This window comes from Chiloscyllium punctatum, chromosome 10, assembly GCF_047496795.1.
Source record: "Chiloscyllium punctatum isolate Juve2018m chromosome 10, sChiPun1.3, whole genome shotgun sequence".
In the NCBI taxonomy this organism is placed as follows: Eukaryota; Metazoa; Chordata; class Chondrichthyes; order Orectolobiformes; family Hemiscylliidae; genus Chiloscyllium; species Chiloscyllium punctatum.
The window spans coordinates 73,426,141-73,447,512 of NC_092748.1; the positions used below are offsets into that span (position 1 = coordinate 73,426,141).

The following is a 21,372-nucleotide window of genomic DNA, read 5'->3' on the forward strand; positions in this document are numbered from 1 at the left end:
CAGACAAAATGAATTCCAGCCCTTTGTCCCAATCATGGGGATATTTATGGTAATATTCCCTGATTATCATTTAAAGGATTTGAACATACTGTTCTAAAGCCCCTTACATTTACAGATGGTATGTTGAGAATTGTAACCATATTACCCCCAAACTATTTATAACTTTCTGAAACATATTAATTATTAAAGTGGAACCTTGGTCTGACTGAAGTTTGCTAGGTAATCTATATCACATGACCAAATGGGCTAATTTCTCTATCACTATCTTTGCAGAAATTGTTCTTCGATAAATGGTATTTGGGAACCAAGTAAACCATATCCATATGAATAGGATATTATGGAGTTTTGTTTTCAGTAAAAGGTCCTTCAAATTATACCAATATTGTCCTAAAAAGTTGTAAGTGAACCACAAGCTGTTACATAAGGCATGTTTTACAAACGTGCACCACATATCCATTCAGACAAGGCCAGCAAAAAATGATTCAGATAGCCAAACATCCATCTGTGGTGCTAATTTGACCTCCATGTGTAGTGCCTCAAGCAACAGTGAAACAGGTTATCATTGAAGGAAGAAAAAAATCGAGAATCTTTTCTTGGTACTGCTTACCTGGTGTTATTTTCAAGACTACTGAAGCAGCTACTTACTTTCACTCCAGTCAAATTATTTCTCAAGTGTAGGCCATTTCTGTTTACAGTACCATTCAAGATGTGAGGTCACACAGCAGGGACAGCCAATACAATGTGGTTACATCAGTGTTCCCTAAAATCCTGACAGTGAACACAATCTGGTGGAAAGGTTATGCTTTGCCCCAGAAAACCAGGTGGGTGACTCTCATATCTTTAATTGTAATAGGTTTATCTGACTCAATTGAGGAATGAGTTTTTTTTCCTTTAGACAAGAATTCCCTGTCACTCTCATTTGTCTTATTCATCTCATCCACACTCAAAAGAAGTGTTTGTACTTCGCCTTGTAGCTACAGAGTTACAACTTGGTCTGTTGTAGGCTTGGTCAGGGCCATGGGTTTTGCATTGGCCTTGTGGACCACCAAGTGACCTGTTAACACTAACAGGTTTAGTGCATGGAGGTGTCCAGTTTCACAGAAATGAAAATACTTAAACTTTCAGAATCACTTTTTTTTTAGCCTGAAGGGGAAATCCAGGGTATTCAATAGTTGCTTCTTCACAAACCACCTTCCTAAAACCTTCCTACTTTCTCAGAGTCTCTCTGGTTTGTGGGGTGGAGGGATGAGAGTAGAGGTTTGGATTAGTTGACAAGTTCATTAGTGATTTTGCATCTCAGCAGCCTGTTTGACCGTCGAAACATCTGGTTCTCGACATGGGTTCTAACCAATAGAGGGAGTGAATCTTAAAAATTCTTCTTGAAGAATTATTGCACTGAGGATCTCATACACACCTCTACATTTAGCCATCACATCCAAAATTCAGAGTTAATTTGCTTTACCCTATCAATCTCGATGTTTCTTCCGAGGCTACTACTGGAGGTTCCAGAATTTCTGCACGTTAGCCTCAAGGAGGTCAGTGTAGAATTCATAAGTATAGAGAATAACCTTTTCACCACCTCAATCTACAAAAGCCACTGCAGAATGCATGACATAACCTTCTTGAACTCTTCCAGTCAGGGTGCTTTGCACAGTGCTCGGATTTCCTTTCACCATCCCCTCTGTTCACCTATTATTTCAAAAAAGTAAAAAACTGCATCCCCCTTTCACAAAACTTTGGTTGCACCCATTTCAACAACTTCCACATTGCTTTCTCCATCTTATTCTTTTTTTTCTTTTGCAATTCTAGTTCTTGCTTCTGAAAATGCTCTCTTTTGCCTGTACCCAAAATGCTCTTTATCCTTATGCTCAGATTTTTGTATTTATTTTTATTTTTCTATTTCAAGCTGCTTCCCCTGTAATTTAATTCCAATTAATTCAACTGAATTACCATCTGGATTTCCTTTTCCTTCTTCAATTTGAAATATTGTACTATTATCTCAATCATGCTCATATCTTTAGCTCCTGCTTTTAACTCTAACTCCAACTTCTCAGCAAATTCAATTAGCCGAGCCTCAATTACTTTTTGCAAATCACTTCCCTTTCCAGAAAGGTCACAGCAACTGACAATCCCATTTGGTTTTCAATACACAGAGCAAAATTCACCATGAATATCTTACACAGCCTTAATCTCAATCAACCCCAACACTTGTACTCATTTATGGATTTCAAATTAATTTTAAAAGTTGATGTAGTGATGAGGTGTGTGGTGCAAACTACAACAGGACCCATATTTTCTTCTAGTTTCACCACTGCACTAGTCACAATTACATATCTAAAATGGCAGAAGATTTGTCTAGTAATTAGCATAGCCGACGATATACAATAATTTACTGTTTCAGAATACAAACCCACCAACCAGATTTATTTAAGAAGCAATCTATTTAAATTATTAAAAAAAGAAAAAGACTTATTCAACAACAAAATAAACCTTATCAACACAATTTTCTATATGATAGCATGATACCCTCTTAAATCATCTGCCAGACTTGCACACATGTGTATATAGACACGTGCATGCACAACAGATAAAGAAAAATTGTAGAAATTTTCTTTGTAGGGATTAGCTTTAAAAGAAAACAAGTACCGCTAACTAACTGTTAGTTCTGGGACAAAAAAAAGATATGAAATGTCCCAGATTTTAGAATCCTTTAGAGACATGGTGATGTCGTGATAATGTCATTAGACTGATACTCCAGGGCCCCATGGCAATATTCTGGGGACATGGGTTCAGATAGCCCTATGGCAGATGGTGAACTTTGAATTCCAATAAATCTGGAATTAAAAGATGGTAACCATCACTAATTGGTGTAAAAACCCATTTGGCTCAGTAATATTCTTTGGGAAATTAAATCTGCCATTCTTACTTGGTCAGAAGCATGGTTGACTCTTAACTGCCTTCAAAGTTTGTGAGAAGATTTGTAGCTTGGGTGCTCGTTGTTGTGGTTCTATTTGCCGAGCTGGGAATTTGTGTTGCAGACATTTCGTCCCCTGTCTAGGTGACATCCTCAGTGCTTGGGAGCCTCCTGTGAAGCGCTTCTGTGATGTTTCCTCCGGCATTTATAGTGGTTTGTCTCTGCCGCTTCCGGTTGTCAGTTCCAGCTGTCCATTGCAGTGGTTGGTATATTGGGTCCAGGTTTTCAATGTAGCAGCACTGTTCACCTCTATCGACAAAACCCTAGCCAGAGAAACAATAGCCAACCTGCTGGACATACAGAACAGACAACAGGATGGTGAACCTATCAACAAAGATGGCATACTCAAACTACTGGACCTGTGCCTCACAACACACTTCACATTCAACAACCAAATATATGAACAAATCAACAAATATATGCACCCATCTCTGGACTCATAGCAGAAGCAGTAATGCAAAGATTAGAACAAATAGTCTTACCGTAAATTCAACCCAAAACTCATCTGTGGATGAGTGCCATGCCTCTAGTAATTCCCTGGCTGTTCTCTGTTTGGCTCGTCCTATAATAGTAGTGTTGTCCCAGTCGAACTCATGCTGCTTGTCGCCTGTGTGTGTGGCTACTAAGGATAGCTGGTGGTGTTGTTTCGTGGCTAGTTGGTGTTCATGGATGCGGATCGTTAGCTGTCTTCCTGTTTGTCCTATGTAGTGTTTTGTGCAGTCCTTGCATGGGATTTTGTACACTACATTGGTTTTGCTCATGCTGGGTATCGGGTCCTTCGTCCTGGTGAGTTGCTGTCTAAGAATGGCTGTTGGCTTGTGTGCTGCTATGAGTCCTAGTGGTCGCAGTAGTCTGGCTGTCAGTTTGGAAATGCTCTTGATGTATGGTAGTGTGGCTTGTCCTTTGGGTTGCAGCATGTCCTCGTTCCATTGTCTTTCCCTTAGGCATCTGTTGATGAAATTGTGCGGGTATCCGTTTTTGGCGAATACATTGTATAGGTGTTCTTCTTCCTCTTTTTGCAGTTCTGGTGTACAGCAGTGTGTTGTGGCCCTTTTGAACAGTATCTTGATGCAACTTCTTTTGTGTGTGTTGGGTGGTTGCTTTCGTAGTTTAGGACTAGTGTGGGCGGCACGGTGGCACAGTGGTTAGCACTGCTGCCTCACAGCGCCGGAGACCCGGGTTCAATTCCCGCCTCAGGCGACTGACTGTGTGGAGTTTGCACGTTCTCCCTGTGTCGGCGTGGGTTTCCTCCGGGTGCTCCGGTTTCCTCCCACAGTCACAAAGATGTGCAGGTCAGGTGAATTGGCCATGCTAAATTGCCCGTAGTGTTAGGTAAGGGGTAGATGTAGATGTAGGGGTATGGGTGGGTTACGCTTCAGCGGGGCGGTGTGGACTTGTTGGGCCGAAGGGCCTGTTTCCACACTGTAAGTAATCTAATCTAATCTAAAATTGGTCTGTGTGTGTGGCTTTCCTGTAAACCTTTGTGTGAATTCTCCGTTAGGTGTTCTCTGTAACATCACGTCTAGGAATGGGAGTTGGCTGTCCTTTTCTTCGTCTCTAGTGAATCGGATTCCTGTGAGTGTGGCGATGATCCGGTGTGTGTTCTCTATTTCTGTGTTTTTAATGATTACAAAGGTGTCATCTACATATCTGACCCAGAGTTTGGGTTGAATTTACAGTAAGACTGTTTGTTCTAATCTTTGCATTACCGCTTCTGCTATGACTCCAGAAATGGGTGAGCCCATGGGTGTGCCGTTGATTTGTTCCTTTATTTGGTTGTTGAATGTGAAGTGCATTGTGAGGCACAGGTCCAGTAGTTTGAGTATGCCATCTTTTTTGATAGGTTCAACGTCCTGTTGTCTGTTCTGTATGTCTAGCAGGTTGGCTATTGTTTCTCTGGCTAGGGTTTTGTCAATAGAGGTGAACAGTGCCGTTACATTGAAAACCGCTATAAATGCTGGAGGAAACATCACAGAAGCGCTTCACAGGAGGCTCCCAAGCATTGAGAATGTCTTAACTGCCTTCCTAACTGGTCTGGAAAGCTAATCAGTTCAAGGGTAGTTTGGAATAGACATTACATGCCAACCTTGCCAGTGAAGCCAACACTACACACAAGAAATAAAAAAAAAGCTCTGTCTGGTGCTATGCATATTTCTAGATATATGCAGTTGTCCCAGCCATCTCTTCAGAAATCAGATCGTTCAGAAGATGTCATAGAACAGTACAGCGCAGTACAGGCCCTTTGACCCTCGAAATTGTGCAGACCTGTGAAACCAATCTGAAACCTATCTAACCTACACTATTCCATTCATATCCATATGCCTATCCAATGACCATTGAAATGCCCTTAAAGTTGGCAAGTCTATTACTGTTGCAGGTAGTGCATTCCACACCCCTACTACTCTCAGAGTAAAGAATGTCAATAGAAAATTCTCTAAAAAGGTTCTCAGGAGAACAGTTGCCAGTTTTCAGATTTCACACCGGATTCACTGAAGACAATTTCAAAAAAGCTGGCAGAGGAGTTAAGTGGCTTTCCTTTAGCAGGCTACACAATAACTGAACATAACAATCAAAGACAGCCACAACTCCCACAAACTCTGACAAGCGACTTTCAGTAAAAGGTCTAAGCAGCTGGCTTAAGTCATATGACTTCTTACCTTTAAAAGAAAGAGTGTCCAAACTTTTCTTTCCATGACCCACTAAGACCCTCTTACATTTGAAAGGCTAAAAAATTACCAATTTTCACAATCCCTTAAACTGGTCCACAAAATAATGGAAGAAATCTCATAATAAAAATAATTTCTACAAGGACGTTCAGGGATGCGATAACAAGGATAAGGTTAAGGGCCATTTTTATTGTCAAGTTGGTAATCTGTATTTGTGTATTCATGATTGCGATAAGAAACTCTGCAAGTCCCGCAAGAACATAAATCACGAAGCTGTAATACATACAGTAAATTGTTTGAAGGCAAGAAACTATATCAGGCATCTCAACTCATGGGAGTATAATTCAAGACAATTCTAAAATTTGCACCAAAGTACACTTAGTGAATGAATTTTTTATAACAAAGTACTTTCAAAGTTAGCCCACGAAAGAATACAAGAGGTCAAGAGAGGTCAGTTATTTGCAGTTACAATCCTTAAAATATGCTGGCAAGGAAGAGAAGCAGAGGGCCAGACTTCAGGAGACACCCCACCCCAGTTATATAAATTTCCTACAATGAAATTCATTAAAATTTCAAAAATACTTCTCAGTGAAGCACAATTCTTTTGCTGCATGCAAGGTATTAAAGAATTATTAAAGAATTTTTTGTATAGGCAGATCATCTTCACATTTCCTTTGTCACATTATGGGTCATATCCTTGATCAGACAGGAGTGTAGTCTTCCAGTAGCTTTCACACTGTTGTTGTATAAGCAGAACAAATCCTATCCCTACAAAAGCATGTCAGAAGTTGACAAATGCTGTAAATTTTCCTTACTAGCATTGTGTGTGTACAAAAGCAGCAGTGGTTCACCCCTATCTGAGGGCACTTTGGGATGGACACTAAATGCTGCTTTAGGCAATGATGCCTGGATCCCATGAATGAATAATAAAGCTGCAGCAATCCTCCATTTGTCATGACATTTTTTTCCAGGGTTACCACAGTGATATTTTCACTACAGATACAGATATTTTGCAGAAGAAGCTCTATAGGGATATATCACCCATAATTTTGACTCCAGGGAGACAGGGATATAATTATGTCAAAATTACCACCTCCAGAGTTGGGTTCAAAGTAACTATGAAAGTAGGAAAATGGCATGGCAGACTGGATAGAAGGCCTATCTGGACTGTTTGAAACTTTGGGTCAGTTTAAGAAAAGGCTGTTAAGCCTCCTAGCCCTTATCCCCACATCCAAACCCTGTGCTCCCCTCAAAGATGCCGCATGACATTTCCCCGGCATGTTTCCTCCACAGCCAAACATAATAGCAAACCTCAGGAGCCATGTGGAGATGAGGAATTAAATAAAATTCTAACAATCCAATAGATCTCTCATTCATAAACACTTGATTCTGAAAGAAAAAAAAACATTCATGATACCTATTCAGATATTTTAAAATCCCTTCAAAGGACTGAGCTGCTTAAAACAAAACTTCTATTCAGTAACCAAATCAAAGACTGCTAATTCTTCAAGAGTCACAAAGCTGTCAAAATGGGAATTCAATTTCCCGAAAAGATCTGGTTTTGGATCATTTGAAACTCGGCCAAAAGCTCTCAGTGAACCTTAGGTGAAACAACAGCTTTTGGAAATATTAACAATGAGGTCTGTTGAAACTACAGATTCAGATGATACTGCCTTCTTTTTCCTATGCTTCACCAGACTGACCGTCAGTCAATGCATACTGACAGCATCTGTATTTTACTTTCACTCTTGTGATGTTGCTGCTCCTTTAACAAGGTTATATTGTCCTTTTATTTAAATTCAGGAGGTCATAAAGACACAGGTTCTGAAATGTCTGGGGTGACCTACTTGAGGAAGCTTTTAAAAATAAACACTTGTACAATGAAAGGGGAGTAGCCAGTTCTCTCAGTTCAGCTTTCCTATGGCTTGGTTTGGCTTCTAGCAGTCTGGCTGTTCAGATAAAACAGGTCAGTTTTGAGGCTACTGGTCAAAGAAACAGCTACATGGAAGAAGGTGTTCCATGCTGAATCTCTGTCATCTCTCTCTGACATCTCTCCTGTAAGAACCTGTTGTTTATGCAGATTGTTCCAAGTAGTTGGAACAGCATCAGTAATTTGGGATAATCTCTTGGGTTTTCAGATAGGTTAGGATATTCTATATTCTGTTCACTTTTATGTTTCATTTGGTAATCTTGCAAATAAATTATGTTTTGTTGAAAACTAAGTGGTTGAGCTAGCTATATCCCTTCTGGAATATCCATTTTATACCTGCTTAAAACAACTAGCAAAGTTAGGGTCCGGCCTACTTCCTTGAAATGTTTTGAGGGGGTATCTTCGTAAATTAAATGATTCCCACACTGCAGTTGAAGGCCTGTGGAACAGCAAAAATGGTCTGCTTAAACTCAGGACTATTTTCAAATGCTTTTTCATGTTGTAATTGGAGTCTCATCCTTCTTGTCCTCTCAGCAAAATCTGTATCGGAGAGAGATTGTGGAGAAAGGACAGGCACTTCCACATCTGGGTCTCATCTTCCCACAAAGATCAACCAGAAGCTCTGAACTATTCTCTGGAAGCCAGCATGTAGGCACTTCAGGAATAATAAATTGCCTCTGCTTGAATGCAACAGGAAATTAATGTGAAGTCAAAGGAAATTTGAAAGGGAGTAATACAGCAAAAGATAGGAAGTACACCCCTGGAATATGCTTCATAAGATAAGTTGGTGATTTTAAGATTTTCAAAATAATACTTCTTCCTCCGTCTGCTAGAAGCATATTATCTTTGTTGAACTCACCTATTCCAGGCACACACTTTCAATTGACAAATAACCCGTAGACAGGCAGCCTACTCTGAGCTTTGTCCATGATGCTCTATAATTTGTTGCTAGGAGGTGTGTGAGAAAAGCATAGGAAGAATTGACTAATACTCTGAGCAAAGGACTGAAAATGAGAGTAAGAGTTTGGATTCAGCACCTCCTTCTGACTTAACAACATCATAAAATTGCCAAAAAATTACATGTTCACAAGACAGATAACTACAGGCACAATGCCACATTTTCAAATGTATTGGCAAAACACTATGTAGACTCAGTGGAATACTGATGCATTGTAGATTTTTGAAATAATGATAGTTCTGGAAGGCACAAAAAAAAAATCTGTCCTTGTGGTTATTGTATAAACATATCTACAACGGAAATGTGTGGCTAAGAATCAAATAGGACTAAATAAGAAGTTTACTCTGTTCAAATACCAAATAAAGTTGCCAAAGTCTTACCAGACTTTAGAGGTGTTCAGAGAGTGACAACTGGTGGCGGTTTAACCGGAGGGTCACCATGCCTCTGGTGAAGAGGTTGGCTGAGAAGGACAATCCTCCATGGTAACTTTAACGAGTATAGGAAATGACCCCACACTGTTGGCATCGCTCTGCATTGCAAACCAGCCATTCAGATAACAGAGTTAACTGAGCTAAGGAATACCTTAAAAAAGGAGAGGAGTAGAGAGAGACAAAGCTGGGAAGGAATTATAGACTTTGTCTCAGGCAGCTGAAGACATAATTGCTAATGACACAGCAATAGAAGTAACAGAATAACAATTTCTTGATCAAAAATACATGTCTTGTTTTTCAAATTTATATACTTATAGACCACAATTTCCTTTTTATTCATTTAAATGAACATGATAATTATGGGCTTATGAATGCAGATGTTGAAACTCCAGCTGTGGTATCATTTAGCAAGAAGTAAGAAAGCCTTTTATGAATAGAATTTCAAAAAAATGCAAACACAGCCTAGCCCATTGCCAACATGTCTTCTTTTGATTTAAGCAAGAGGCTGGTTCAAAGCACAATTACTGAAGGCAGTCCTACCATTCAACTATTTTAACATGGCAGCATGCTTCCTAGCTGTGGCTCTCTCTACCCCTCTCCTGTTTTAAGGCATTCCCTAGCTCAGTTAATTCTGTTGTCTGAATGGCTGGTTTGCAATGCAGAGTGATGCCAACAACGTGGGTTCACTTCCTACACCAACTGAAGTTACCATGAAGGATTCTCCTTCTCAACACCATCTTTGCCTGAGGCAAGGTGACCCTCAGGTTAAACCATCACCAGTTGACACCAGTAGCACCCTTATGGCCTGGCAAGACTTTGGCAACTTGGTATTTTACCTGGGAGTGAGGAAGCTTTATAAGTAATGGCAATCAGCAATCTTTCTATACTTCTGGTTTAGTCCTATTTGATTCTTGGCCACACATTCCTGTTGTAGATATGTTTATAAAATAACGCACAAGGACAGATTTTTTTTTGCCTTCCAGGACTATTATTATTTCAAAAATCTAAAATGCATCAGTATTCCACTGAGTCTACATAGTGTTTTGCCAATACATTTGAAAATATGGCATTGAGCCTGTAGCTATCTATAATTTTTTGGCAATTTTATGATTTTGGTAAGTGAGAAGGAGGTGCCGTATCCAAACTCTTACTCTCCAATTTGATGCAAATGCAGAACGTTGGAGAAACTCAGGTCTGGCAGCAACTGGAGAGGGAAGTGGAGTTAATGTTTTGAGTCTGGTATGACCCTATTTTAGAATTGAAAGGTGTTGGAAAATAAGTTAGTTTTTATACATTTGACAGACGCAGGTGAGGAGCAAGAGGACAGATGGCTTAGAGGGCTATGCAAAAGAAGAAAGGGCTGTTAGTGGGGGCAATGGGGGGGTACCAAAGGTACAAAACAGGTGCAAAAAAACTAAAGTGTGAAAAGGAGAGATTGGTCCTTGCTAAAGTGCAAAAGATAAAGACACAACATGACACAGGTGTGAGGAAGGAGTAGGAGGTAGAAGAGTATGTAAAAATAGAGGAGAGACATAAAGTCATCAGTTTCTCAGTTACTGAATTCAATATTGAGACCTTAAGGGCTGTAAAATGCCTAGCTGAAAACTGAGATTTTGTTCCTCAAACTGCCTTGTGTTTCATTGGAACATTGCCCCAAGCCCAGGAGAGAACGGTTTGCATGAGTGCAAGGGGTTTTGTTTAAATAAAAGGAGACTTGGGGGGTTGGGGTCATTCCTAGAGATAGGATGCAGAAGTTCCCCAAAACAATCACCCAGTCGATATTTTGTCTCACCAATACAAAAGCAACCACAATGTGAGCAGCCAATGCAGTAGACTAGATGAAAAATAATACGAGTGCAAAATTACTTCATATGGAAGCTGTTGGAGCCTTGAGCATTGAGGAGGGAGGTGGTGAATGGACAAGTGGTGCTCCTTATGCAATTATAAGAAAAAGTGCCATGGGAGAGTGAAGAAGCCTTATAAGTAATGGCAATCAGTAATCAGCAATCTCTCTATACATCGCAGGATATATACATAAAGATCTCATTAAATTACCCCAAGCTCACCAACATCCCTTTCTAACCTTACTGTAGTATTACAGTAAATCTAGGATATCCATCAACAAATATTTAAAAAAGCAAAACATCCACAATGTCCTTCAAGCTCCATTTCCTCTCCTACTGCTACTGTCTAACAATCATGTGGCAATAATTATTGCTTCCTTCAGAGTATGAACGTTTCCTGACATTCTAAGCCAGGTACTGGATTAGTGGCGCTGGAAGAGCACAGCAGTTCAGGCAGCATCCAACGAGCAGCGAAATCGACGTTTCGGGCAAAAGCCCTTCATCAGGAATAAAGGCAATGAGCCTGAAGCATGGAGAGATAAACTAGAGGAGGGTGGGGGTGGGGAGAGAGTAGCATAGAGTACAATGGGTGAGTGGGGGAGGAGATGAAGGTGATAGGTCAAGGAGGAGAGGGTGGAGTGGATAGGTGGAAAAGAAGATAGGCAGGTCGGACAAGTCAAGGAGACAGTAACTGAGCTGGAAGTTTGAAACTAGGATGAGGTGGGGGAAGAGGAAATGAGGAAGCTGTTGAAGTCCACATTGATGCCCTGGGGTTGAGCCTTCCACATCCATCAAAGTTTCACCTGCACATCCACCAATATCATTTATTGTATCCGTTGCTCCCGATGTGGTCTCCTCTACATTGGGGAGACTGGGCGCCTCCTAGCAGAGCACTTTAGGGAACATCTCCGAGACACCCGAACCAATCAACCAAACCGCCCCGTGGCCCAACATTTCAACTCCCCCTCCCACTCTGCCGAGGACATGGAGGTCCTGGGCCTCCTTCACCGCCGCTCCCTCACCACCAGACGCCTGGAGGAAGAACGCCTCATCTTCCGCCTCGGAACACTTCAACCCCAGGGCATCAATGTGGACTTCAACAGCTTCCTCATTTCCCCTTCCCCCACCTCATCCTAGTTTCAAACTTCCAGCTCAGTTACTGTCTCCTTGACTTGTCCGACCTGCCTATCTTCTTTTCCACCTATCCACTCCACCCTCTCCTCCTTGACCTATCACCTTCATCCCCTCCCCCACTCACCCATTGTACTCTATGCTACTCTCTCCCCACCCCCACCCTCCTCTAGTTTATCTCTCCATGCTTCAGGCTCACTGCCTTTATTCCTGATGAAGGGCTTTTGCCCGAAACGTCGATTTCGCTGCTCGTTGGATGCTGCCTGAACTGCTGTGCTCTTCCAGCGCCACTAATCCAGTATTTGGTTTTCAGCATCTGCAGTCATTGTTTTTACCATTCTAAGCCAGGTTGCTGAACCCTTCCAGATGTTTGAATGGATCCAGGTCTAGAAGGCCTGAACTTGGGAAGGAGAGAAATTTAGAAGATCCACTGGCTCATCAGGAAGAGGCCCAAGTTCAAAAGGACCCATAGCCTGAAAACACGAAAAAAAAACTTTCTTCATGACTGCAGCAAAGAGAACCCTTGTCTGATACCCCTGAAAAGCAGAGAAAGGAATTGATCACAATGCCTGGTCTGTTTAATACACTGACCTTTTTCTTTTAGGTATCTCAGAAAATCACAGTAAGCTGGTGAGAGAAGAGAAAATGAAGCAGAAGGTTTGGGCTGTTAATTTAAATGAGTTTCCAATTTTTATTCAATTGAAATGTACACCCAATGTTCCACATTTATCTAGGTTAAAATAGTCAATGTAAAAACTTTGTTATGTAAATAATTGGTCATTTTTTTGGTAGGGGTGGGGGGGGGGGGGGTAGAGGGGTAGAGGGGAGTGAGGACTGCAGATGCTAGAGGTCAGAGTCATGTGTGCGGTGCTGGCAAAGCACAGCAGGTCAGGCAGCATCCAAGGGGCTGCAGAATCGACGTTTCGGACAAGAGCCCTTCATCAGGTACCAATGTATTTTTTTTCACTATTCCCACAATACCTATATACACTTGCAGCAACACAAGATTTTAATCTTTTTGATACGAATATTATGAATTTTAGCTCCGGCTTTAAATTGGAGTCGGAATGAAACAGATGGGGCCAAGCTAAGCACAAAATCTTTTTGGCCTTTGTAGGAGACGGCCTGGGAGATTTTAACTTCTGGGACTCAGCTGCAAGCAGTGCTTCAGTTACCCACCCAAAATCAGCAGATCTTGGCAGCTGACTTATTGGTGAGTGACAGATTGCCAAACAGCAGGAGGCCACTGTTTAAAATCAAAGATATGATTCACACCATTCAACAAATGTCACAAAGAGCAAGGGACTCATAATTGGTGGTGGTGGGGGTAGTGTGGGAGAAACTGGTCAGAAGAGACCGTGAGAAGACAACAATAAATATCCTTCATAAAGTCAGGAGGAACACTGACAAGTTGTGACTATCAAGCATTAAGCAATAAGAATTCTTTAAGTCAGGAGACAAACATAAGCAGCTTTGGTGCTCATACCCAGTGAGTCATAAAATATTAAGAGAATGGGAAGAAGCTCAATAAAAATGTTAATTTTATTTGGCTGTTTGGATGCACTTGGTCTTTCTTCCGGTATTTCCTATAATACACAGCTGTTGTCAGTGTCAATTGTAAGCAGCTAAACTATTAACTTTAAACAATTGTCGTCAAAAATCACAGGAGTGTTTTGAAGGACAAATTCAAATATGATGCTAGGATCCTTTTTTAAAGGATGGACAAGCTTCCCCATCCCTTCCTGCTTTCTGTAGAGACCGTTCACTCCGCGACTCCCTTGTCAGATCCACACTCTCCACCAACCTCTCCACCACATCTGGAACCTTTCCCTGCAACCGGAGGAAGTGCAATACCTGCCCCTACACCTCTCCCCTCCATCCAAGGTCCCAAACAATCATTCCAAATCCGACAGAGGTACACCAGCACTCTTTCTAAGCTGGCACTGTGATTCCGTTATTCCCGATGTGGTCTGCTCTACATTGGAGAGACCAAGTTCAGACTCATGGATGGGTTTGCGGAGCATCTGCACACTGTACACTCTAATCTATATCACCTTCCGGAAGCCAGCCACTTTAACTCTCCTCTCCCATTCTCCTGGTGACGTGCCCATCCTGGGTCTCCTCCACTGTCAAAATGAGGCCACATACAAACTGGGAGGACACTTTATATTCCACCTCAAGAGAGATCACCAGATTCAGTCTCCCCACTCCCAACCTCAATCCAGGTCTAGCCCTCCCTCTCCTCCCCACCATCCTTGACCTGACCTAACCTGTCCTTCTTCCTTCTCACCTATCCGCTCCACCCTTCCCACTAACCAATCATAATAACCACCTACATGTTCCATTTATCACCCGTGTCTACCTTTCCCACATCCACCTATCACCAACTCATCTACCTATGCCCCAGCCCCACCACCCCCATTTATTTCTGAGCTCTCTTCCCCTGCCCAGTCCCAATGAAGGGTCCTGACCTGAAACGTCAACTTTAGTGATCCTCCGATGCTGTCTGACCTGCTGTGCTCTTTCAGCTCCACATTTTATCGATCTTGGACTTCCAGCATCTGCAGTCCTTAGTATCTCCAAGCTTAAAAATAAAGTAACGATTGATGAAATAACTGCAATACTGGCATTAGCTAACAGCTGAACAGGTAATCTTTCTCAAGTCTGAAGTGAGACATAGTTCTAGGTTTGCATAGAACAGAGAAAACTCTGGGAACCTCTTAAAATAAAAGTGATCAATGGGATTAGAATATAAAAGTATTGTCAATAATTCTGGCACCTAATTTTCACAAGCAGGAGGCACAGGCTTGCTTCACCCAAGATGGAAAACCAAACAACAAAAGGTAATTGGAATTTGGAAGTTCCATACTGACCATATTTTGGCTATAATTTGAAATGTGGGAGCAACAAACTTGTACTGTAAAGGCAAATACTCTTAAACATTGATCATTCTTTTTGTCAATATTTGTTCCTGTAATGTGGGCATCATTGGTTATGCGCAGCAGGTCAGGCAGCATCCAAGGAGCAGGAGAATCGACGTTTCGGGCATAAGCCCTTCTTCAGGAAGGGCTTATGCCAGAAACGTCGATTCTCCTCTCCTTGGATGCTGCCTGGCCTGCTGCGCTTTTCCAGCAACACATTTTCAGCTCTGATCTCCAGCATCTGCAGTCCTCACTTTCTCCTCACATCATTGGTTATCCCTAATTGCCTATAAGTGTCAACTCTGTTGCTGTAGGTTAGGAATCATATGTGGATCAGACCAGGTAAGGATTGCAGATTTCCTTCCCTAAAAAAAGACATGAATACACCAGATGGGATTTTTACAATAATTGGCAGTGGTTACACTTTTGCCATTAGGCTATCACTCATTCAAAATTATATTAGATAGAAATTTCACTATCCGCCATTGTGGGATTCAAACCCATGCCGCCAGAACATTGAACTAGTAATCTAGAACCCCAAAGATGTTACTTTTGGGCCACTGTATCCCCCAAATGCCAATCTTTATTTTTTTTAATTGCCTGATCTTTCAACATGGGGGAAAAGCATTGCACAATGAATTCAACAGTGGGCATTAAGAAAAGCTGCTGGGCTGCATTCAGAGCCAGAGGAGGTTAGAGGGGAAAAAAAAATTGCCATCTGCCCATGTTTCATAGACCTTTTCATTGACATTTCCCAAAGGGCTTATTATACCATCATAATGAAGGCCTCGCTGAGTTGCAAAAGCTAACATTATCATAGTAGAGGTTTCTGAGATGACAATTTGACTAACTGTTTAAACAAGCTATAATAGAATTAGTTACATTTGACGTGGGATCTAAATAAAAGTTTGTTTTTGTAAGAGATGAACCATTTGGGATGGTTTAGAAGCTTTTAATGGTTCTTATGCATGGAGGAAGCTGCATGGGAAGTCCTCATTAAGTTGTGATTGCATTTCTGAAAATTGCAACTTTAAATAAAAGTGTTTTGAAGTAAAGCATTAAGTTAACTGACTCAAGAAATCAATATTGCAAGTGGAGTTAGATGCTGTTGGGCCTTCCTTAGCAGAAAAACAAATCAACACATTATAGCTTCACCTTCCAAGTTGGAATACAGTAGTCAGTTCTGATATAATGTGGCAGCTCCGTTCTCATGCTATCTCACATTAAGAAAATCGCGTAATAGCCACACCACTTTAACTAATGAGGCCGGAATCACATTATAGCCAACACAGGTAAGGAAAATTTGCATTCTACAAGTAACGGGTTAATCGCATTGAAGAGACACATGCTGTAGCAGAATTAACTGTACATTAAATTCCTGCACTGGTAAATTAAATAATAATGACATTAAAATGAAATATATTTAAAGATACAGGAGAAAAATGCAACATTCTATTCATTTGTAAATGGAAGGTGGGTGTCATTGGCTAAGCCAGCACCTGTTGCCTATTGTGAAAGATAGTGTGAGCTACTTCTTGAACTGCTAGATCCCTTGGAGCATAAGAGCCCTCAATGCCACTAGGACAGGCATTCCAGGATATTGACCCAACGACTATGAAGGAACCATAATATAATTCTGTGTCAGGATGGCGAGTGTACTGGAAGAGAACTTGCAGGAAGTGGTGATCTTATGCATCTGTTACCCTTGTCCTTTAAAAGGTAGTAGAGATCACAGATTTCAAAAAGGTGTTTGTCTGTGTGATTTGTGCAGAATCTTGTACATGGTAAACACTACTGCCATTGTGTATTGGTAGTGGAGTTAGTGAATGTTGCACGTGGTGGATTGGGTGTAAATCAAGTGGGCTGCCCTGTCTTGGATGGTGTCAAGCTTCTTCAGCATTTTTGGAGAGGCACCCATCCAGGCAAGTAAAGAATACTCCTTCACAATCCTTATCTATGCCTTGAATAGGCACTGGAGAAACAGGGGAGTGATTTACAAAGAAATTCCCAGCCTCTGTTCTCCTTGTGCAGCCACAGTAATTATACGGCAGGTCTAGTTTGGTTTCTGGTCAATGGTAAGCCCAAAGCATACCTTGGGTTCATGTCACATTACAGTGATCACCATTGCACTACACACACCCACAGATATTCCTACACACACACACACACACACACACACACACACACACACACCTTTATAGACACACACACTCCCACACGCACCCCCTCACAGATTAAGTCACTCTGCACTCACTACACACACACACACTTTCTTACACTCACAACCCCCACCCCAGACAGACACACACACACACAGACAGACAAAGACCCACGTTCACACATATATTTTGTGGGGTGAATTTGTACTTGCAGAGTTACATTGTACTTTGCTCAAAAACTGCATGCATTCATGTAGAACTCTGTTATCTCACTTTTTAAATTAGAATCAATCTAAACATCATGGCATAGACAGAGAACACAGGGGGCCAACACCTTCAACATATTGTCTAGCTATCACCATTGTTAACAGCTAACCCGAGAATGCAACTTTTAAAAAAGGGTTTTGTGATTTACACATGAAAGAGGTGAAACTATCACTGTATTCTAACAGATGAAAGACTTAACAGACAATCAATTTTTCAATGTATAATTTCAGTTACATCACACTGTAAATTTTTGCTATAAATTCTGTGTTACGATCGAGCCCTCCACAATCACCTGATGAAGGAGCGACGCTCCGAAAGCTAGTGTGCTTCCAATTAAACCTGTTGGACTATAACCTGGTGTTGTGTGATTTTTAACTTTGTACACCCCATTCCAACACCGGCATCTCCAAATCATATTCATAGTGCGTAATTCAATGATGATCATGTCATTGAATGCAAGGAGCAGTGATTAGATTGTATTGTGCTAGAGATGTTCATTGTCTGTCACTTGCCACATATCCGCACAATCCTCTATATTGTCACAGTCTTGCTGCGCATGGGCACCATATGCTTCAGTGGTTTGAGAAATAATAAGCATGGCTGAACATAGCTTTGTTTTTAGAAGTCCATGCTGAATGTTTCAAAATTATACACCCCATATATGGATTTATTTTCACCTGATCTTTTAGTAAAGATAATATGAATCGTTAAGACAAGACAAGATAACTAGTCGACACATAATTCTTATCTGGATACGAGGGGGTCTCCTGTCACTTCCCTGTTTTCTTGTTGCATAGTTGTAGATGCAATCCATCTGAACAAAGAATCATTTTCTCCTCATATTTGGATAGTTCATGTATTACCTCTTTATTTCCTGTGATATTATTTACATGGAGAAAGACTACAAAAAGCTACAGACCAATGAGATTTGGTCCACAAGTCCCAAAAATCTAGCACCCAAGTTCCATAAGTAATGTGAAGGCAAATGGAATGTCAGTATTTACTTCAAAGGCAATAGAATATAAATGTAGGGAGGTTTTGCTAAAAAAACACTTTACAGTATTCCTCCTGTGGTTTGTTTAGTGCCTTGTAAACAGTATTTGTGTCCTTATCCAAGGCAAGATATCTTGACATTGGAAGCAGTCCAGAGAAAGTACACCAAGTGGATATCAGATAGACAGATTGTTCACGAGTTTTGAGAAGATTTGTAACTCAAGTTGATGATTATGGATGTAAGTTAGCTTGCTGAGCTGGAAGATTTGTTTTCAGATGTTTCATCACCATTACCCACCCCAAGAAACCAAGACCTATAAACAGAGGAGGGACACACCACCAACGCTTCATTGGTGGCACTCACTGATGTTACCTAGTCATGGTGACGAAACATCTGAAAACAAATCTTCCCAGCTCAGCAAGCTGACTTAATATCCGTAGACAGATTGTCTTATGAGGAGAGTTTGAGTAGGTTGGATCTGTACGCAATGGAATATAAAAGAATGAGAGGCAACTTTATTGAAACGTACAAGATGTTTTGAGAATAGACAGATTGGGAAGAGTCTAGGACCAGAGAGCATAATCTCAGAGTAAGGGTTGCACATTTAACACAGATGAGAAATTTATTTTCTCAGATAGCTGTGAATCTGTACAATCCTCTACCAAAGAGGGTTGTTTAGGCTAGGATGTTAAGTGTTCAATGTGGAGATACAGATTTTTAAATCAGTAAGGGAATCAGGAGGTATGGGGAACAGGTGAGAAAGCGGAGTTGAGGATTAGCAGATCAGCTATGATCTCAAAAAATGGTGGAGCAGACTTGAAGGACTGAATGGCCTACTTCTGTGGCAATGTCTTATTGTCTTTTTACTTAAAGTACATGTTCTACTTTTACAATGTTGTCTTCTTTGGAATAATCTGTGATAAATAATTAAATCACCATCTTTCTGATCCCTTGGCTGTCTTAACTATTTTAGATCACTGCTATCATCAGTAATATTAATCTAAAATTAATAGAAAGGTTAATTTTATTAAGTTAGCTAGTCCAGCAATCCTCCTCCTTTCCCAATCATATTGAAATAAATTGAAGAATCTTAATGGGGTCTGGGTGATGCAATCAATGGTAGGATATGTAGAGTCTAGATTAGAGTGGTGCTGGAAAAGCACAGCAGGTCAGGCAGCATCCGACGAGCAGGAAAGTCGACGTTTCGGGCAAAAGCCCTTCATCAGGAAGAGATATGTAGCAGAATTGCGTGACAAAATGTGGCAAGATCCATCTTGACATCAGAAGCAAATCACTCCATCTACTATGCTTTTATTTAAACAATCAGCATGAAGAGATTCTCCCTAGATAAGGCAAGATATCAACCGACAGTTATTAATTCTTATTAAGTGCCTTGTTAATGCCACAACTCACCACATCAATATTGGGCCCTTCCATCTTATGAAACGTGCAAATAAGTTCAACATCAGAAATACCCCAAAAAGAGTGAGAGAAGATGATGGCACTAACAGTTCAGAAAGGTACTGACCTTGTTCCTACATTACTGGACATTCCTCCAGATGACTCAGTTTACTTTAACCCGTGGTAAGCGCTGACCAGGCTAGCGTGGTGTGGGGTCATTGTCTCTACTGCTGGTCCTAGGGGAAGATGTCCTGCCAGTGCAGCACCCTTTCGAGCAGAAGTACCAGGTCCTTGCCCACAAGATACGGAACTAATTTCCCACTGTCTGCCATGTGTAGGGCAGTTCCAGACTGATGGTGCTTGACTGTCCACAACCAGCTTTTAAAAGTGGGTGCAAGGGAAGCCAATGCATTCTAGGCTATCTGCTCAGTGGCAAGTTCTTCCAGGAACAGTGCATGGTAAGAGGGGGTGAAAATCGAATGGGAAAGATGTCATTGATGTGGGGTAAGTAATTAATAAGATGAATTTGCAAAGATGCAAGTGAAGACTTGCAAGTGAAGACTCACAAGGCCTCATTACAAGAAACACTCCAAAACACACACTTCTGACATAACTTGGACTTCGCCAAAAATCACAAGATTCATCCCATTGTATGAAATATTTCAATTCAAAGAGAAAAGCTAACACCACAATGAATATATCAAAATGATACTCTACCATAAGATTCAAACTAAATGGTACTGTATATAGCTGTGTGTGAAATTCAAATTAGAAGGCCACAATTTCCATTTAATATGTTTCTAAATAAAGCAACGATATGGATATCACCACCTCTCAAGCCCCAAACTGTTCAGATAATTCTGGATCAACAACATTTAAAGCACAAGAACAGAAAAATCATAATTTTCAATTAGTAGCCATGGTAACTTATTTTGATCTTTTTCTTGGTTGTCATTATTTCATCACATTCAACATACTTTGGTCAAAATTAAAGTATTGCTAAAATTAAATCTAATGTTTTCACAAATTTCAGTGATGCCTGTTTAGAGTCATACATAACTGATATGAATTAGAGTCATAGAGATGTACAGCATGGAAACAGACCTTTCAGTCCAACCTGTCCATGCCGACCAGATATCCCAACTCAATCTAGTCCCACCTGCCAGCACCTGGCTCATATCCCTCCAACCCTTCCTATTCATATACCCATCCAAATTCCTCTTAAATGTTGCAATTGTACCAGCCTCCACCACATCCTCTGGCAGCTCATTCCATACACGTACCACCTCTGCTCACTTCGCATTTATCCAGGTTGAACTCCATCTGCCATTTCTCAGCCCTGCTCTGCATCCTGTCTATGTCGCACTGCAGCCTGCAGTAGCTCTCGATACTATCGATGACACCTCCAACCTTTGTGTCATCTGCAAATTTACTAACCCACCCCTCAACCACGTTATTTATAAAAACTACAAAGAGCAGAGACCCAAGAAGAGACCCAGCAGGACCCCACTCAACACTGACCTCCAGGCAGAATACTTGCCAGCGACAACCACTCTCTGCCTTCTGTCAGCCAACCAATTCTGAATCCAGATAACCAAATCTCCCTGTATCCCATACTCCCTGACTTTAAGAATGAGCCTACCATGGGGAACCTTATCAAATACCTTGCTGAATACACCACATCCCCTGCTCAACC

General features: G+C 41.1%; 1 protein-coding gene across 4 annotated transcripts in view; it reads right to left on the bottom strand.

The window, feature by feature from the left end:
• csrnp3 (cysteine-serine-rich nuclear protein 3) overlaps positions 1-21,372 on the bottom strand; it is a 232,378-nt gene that overhangs the window by 163,063 nt on the left and 47,943 nt on the right. Inside the window, exon 1 of one of the 4 annotated variants that reach the window (XM_072579510.1) lies at positions 14,406-14,483. The exons of the other annotated variants lie outside the window; for them this stretch is intronic. The gene's annotated coding sequence lies outside the window, so the exon portion shown is untranslated. Of the gene's footprint in view, positions 1-14,405; positions 14,484-21,372 lie in introns of those variants that run through there. 4 annotated transcript variants of the gene reach the window in all.